Consider the following 4,674-nt stretch of genomic DNA (forward strand, 5'->3'; position numbering starts at 1 on the left):
AGACGACTAACAGGTAAGTCGTCCCAGAAGTCTTCCAGATCTGAAAATCCTGCATATCAAATCCAGATCTGAAAAATATGCATATCCGAAAACGTTCAAATGACTTAAAAACAGAGAAAATGAGTTAAAGATTAGATAAATCCACCTTTATAGAACACACAAAAATACATATCTAAAATTAATAGATCTACCTTTACATGAGTGAAAGATGAGTACCATCTGATTAAAAACCTGCAAAAAAAAGATAGATTAGTAAGAAAGACATGAGACAAAACTGAAAAATTCATATAAAGTTTGGTGTTTTCAAGTCAAAGAGGTTAGAGAGAGGTTGAAGAGTTTTAGAGTGATGAACATTATATTTTTGTTGCAGCCATTTGAGATGAGGAGAGATAATGTGTAAATTTTTCTTTATATAGGGAGACAAAAAATCTAATTAGGTTAAATATTTTTGATTCAGACGACTTACTTGTAAGTCGTCCAGAACACTTTAATATTTTTAGCGGAAAATTAAAATATTTTTAGTGGGAAACTAAAATAGAAGACTTTCCAGAAGTCGTCTGGTTTAAATTATTTCAGCGGGAAAATTTTTTTTAAAAAAATTTTAGGCGGGAATATTTGGACGACTTACATGTAAGTCGTCAGTTTTAATTTCCTCACCAGACGACTGAAATGTAAGTCGTCTAGACCCTAAACATAACCCCTAAACTTAATTAACTAACTAAACACTTCATAAAATCAAATTAAACTTCAAAAGTGTTTACTATACACAAAAATAAACATGTATAGGTAAAAAATTAATTTTTCAAAAAAACATTCAAGCGTTCCAAAATCTAACCCTAAGTATACGTACAATGCTACAACATATGTTGCCAAACCCTAGACCAAAGAATACCATGATTCACTACCTACACTCATCTATGTTGAAAACAATTCAATTTTTTTTTTTATTTTAATTTATATCACTTAAAACTGTTTATAATTACATGATTTTAATTTTTCGCTTATCAAAATATTTTTTTTTTAAATTTAAAAATTATTTTTAAGATCAGCTACACCAGAAGACTTACTTTGAAGTCGTCTAGACGACTTCCAATATCTCAGATGACTTAGACGACTTACTAGGGCTATATTCGTTAAAATGATTTCTGTTTTTTTGTTTGGTCACAAGGGCTGGGCTGTAATTTCACAAGGTTTTTAGGTTAGTTTTGCATTTGATTCATGTTTGAGTATAGGTTTGGGGTTAAAATCAAGTTGTGGGTTAGTTTTGGCAAATTCCCCATCACATTAAGTATATAATAAAAAAAATTAGAGTTTTTTTTATATGTTATATTTTGAATTTTTTTAAAACGACTATAAATTACTAAAAAAGGTAAAAGTGTCACATTGAAAATTTTGTGATTAATGGTTTAACTTTTTTTTTGTTCAAAAAAGATACAAATGATCATAAATCGTATGAATATAAAGTCTCGTTAATAGATATTTATATTATATATATACACATTAACATTATTTAAATTTAATTATATACTATATAAAAATATGAAAATAAGTTAATTTCAAAATTTGCATTGAAAAATTATTGAGATCTTAATATTTTAATTTTGAAATTTGTACTGATAAATCTCACATTAAAAGTTTTGTGATTAAAAATTTAAATTTTTGTTACAGCAGATATAAAAATGTTAATAAAATCATATGAGTAGAAAATGTCAATGACAAGATTTCAATCACCTTATTTTGAGTCTGTTCGAAGAATGAGAGATTTGATCATTCATCTAATATACTATATATATATGTATATATATGTCAATGTCACTAAAGTTTAATTATATACCATACAAAGTTTTGATTGTAAATAAACAAAATGTATTGGTCTTAATTTATGTTCTTACTCTAATATATATATTTGTATGTATATAAATTATTTTTTAAATAGGTGGTTTCTAATACATTATTTGATACTGAAAATCTAAGAAATACACTTCTTCAAATCGAAATGAATTTTAATATTGGAAGCACTATATATATAATATTTCATTCAGATTAAATATTTTAGTCTTGATTTTTATTCTTAAAAATCTTTTAATGAAATATCATGACAAAATTTCAATTACCTCATTTTGAGTGTGTTCGAGAATGAGAGATTTGATCATTCATCTAATATTTTTTTCCTAATACTCTATCTAGCTAATACAATTGTAAAAATGAGAGATTTAGACTATTTATTATAAATTTCTGGTTTATCATTTAATAAATTACACAGTTCTTACTTTATACACATTTTACATATACTATAATGGTAAAGTATTATATATATTTTTTTGTTGTTTTAGAATTAGATAAGTAAAATAAGTTAATAAAATAAGTTTTATTAATAAAATAAGTAATTAGTTTTGCTGTTCTCGAATTAGATGATTTTTAGACCGAACTGATAAATATATACTAGATATGCATTTATATTTCGAGTCTATAGTTATATTCTATAACAACTTGATATATTAGATTTGAACACTAACCTGTGAATAGAGTGCCAATGATTTTCTTCAAAATTTTGATTCTTAGATATGTATCTGGAGTAGAACTATTTTTTACAGATGTCTATCTTTTTTAATTGACACTTATGTAATTCACTGAATTCACATAAGAAGTTTTTTTTTAACACCAAATTGATTAATAATTGCGAAGAACTAGTACAAAAAATTGACACTTATGTAATTCAGCGAATTCACTTAAGAAGTTAAAAAAGAAAAAAAACTCATATTAGTGAAACAGAAACGAGAATAAAAGCACAATTTTATAGATGTAGAAAATGAAATCACTTATGTAGAGTCAATAGTAAACAAATCGAGAGCAGAAAACCTAATCTCATTTCTTTATTTTACAATCGATGTTGTCTATCTTGTTTTTGTGATTTGTGCCAGCCGCAAAAATTAATTTTTTTTTGTGCATATGAAGTCTTAAAAATAATTAAAATGAGTTGTCATTCATTAACTCTTCAACAACGACCATACATTTAAGAGACCAACATTTGTATTTGTCATTTTGCAATCGATAAAGATTATAGTGTTGCAAAATGTTATCATCTAGTCTATACTATTAATGAACAAATATTAGTATAAAAAACTCACCCTTCACATGCGCGCGGGTAATTATCATCTAGTCTATACTATTAAATCAGAATCTCTACTAGAATTCTGCCCATAGTTTTTAGAATTATTTATAACGATATGCCATTACTGTTTAAAATTTTCATTAATAATTAAAATTAACCAGATTTTCTCGTTTATTTACTGCATTTAATTGATTGAACTTCGTTTTTAATAGCTTAGTCATATTTGGAATATATATATATATTCAGTACAAAGCGTGGACATATTATGCCTTAATAAAATTGGGTTCCATTTTTAAACTTTGTTTTCATTATTAACTACTATATATTATTTACTTAAAAAAATAATTATTAAAAACAAAAGTTATTAAGCTATAATAATTACAAATTCACGTCAAAAAGGCTAAAAAAATAATTTGAAACATCAAATTACAGAATTGGTCAATTAATTACTGCATACTCAAATATTTAATGTAAATGTTAACTTAAAATATACATTTGTTTAAATAAAATTTTTTCGCACTTTTAAAGAGCTGATCAAAATCTAGTTTTAATTGATGATATAAACATTACTCATCAACGAAAGTAACTATAGTTTGATTTATCTTAAAAACTTTGTAAACCCTTCAGAATATACTACATGGAGTGCATTGTATCAATATTATTAAAATATTGTAAGATGATACAATACTTAATTTAAAAAAGGAGATTATATAATATTTGAGCAAAAAAGGAAGAAGATTATATAATAGTTATTTTAGAAAAGGAGATAATACAATATCTGAGCAAAAAAGGAAGAAGATTATATAATACTTAAAATCGAATTCAAGCAGTCAATAGTCTTAACAAGTCTATATACCTGCTTTTTTTGTCCGGCACTTCATAACCTCTAGCTATTTATATATACACCACCAACCCTTGACAAGTATGTTTTTCATAGAACTTCTTAATATTCGTCTCCTTTAAATTAAACCCACAACACTCTCTCCTCTTCGTAATCCTCAGCTCCCCATTTATCATTGAGTTAGAATGAATCTGTGACACCCCGATTTACATAATAAAATGTTACGATAAATAAATAGTTCTGATACCAAAATGTGACACCCGTCACTTTCGAAATATAATAAATAGATTAAAGCGGAAATAAAATAATAATACAACTCAAATAATAATAATAATTTCCACCATAATATAAAAGTCAATACGATAGCATAACGCCAAAAGGCCCGATAACGATAACATCCGAAATATAAAATACGACATAAACCGAAAGTCTGAAATAGGAATAACATAAACGATAAAAGTCCAAAGGCCTAAAGACCCGATAAAGATAAAAGCGGTAAAAGCGATAGAAGCCCAAAAGCCCAATAGCACCGGTCCGATAATCACTCCTGCTCGTCGGTCTCACCTGAAAGGGGGAAAGAAGGAGGGGTGAGCAACAGGGGAGTTGCCCAGCGAGGTATGGGATGCTAAACCGCAAACCACAGACTGAGTTCATAGCACTACTAAAATGTAGGCCTAGCTCTAGCATGAAACAAACACGGTGCCTATTACACCACACATAA

General features: G+C 26.9%; 1 long non-coding RNA gene across 1 annotated transcript in view; it reads right to left on the bottom strand.

The window, feature by feature from the left end:
* Nucleotides 1–4,266: 4,266 nt before the first annotated feature.
* LOC106293186 overlaps nt 4,267–4,674 on the bottom strand; it is a 10,688-nt gene continuing 10,280 nt past the window's right edge. Inside the window, exon 2 of the long non-coding RNA XR_001260392.1 lies at nt 4,267–4,517. This is a non-coding gene — a long non-coding RNA (uncharacterized LOC106293186). The remainder of the gene's footprint in view (nt 4,518–4,674) is intronic.

Source organism: Brassica oleracea, chromosome C5, assembly GCF_000695525.1.
Source record: "Brassica oleracea var. oleracea cultivar TO1000 chromosome C5, BOL, whole genome shotgun sequence".
Lineage (NCBI taxonomy): Eukaryota > Viridiplantae > Streptophyta > Magnoliopsida > Brassicales > Brassicaceae > Brassica > Brassica oleracea.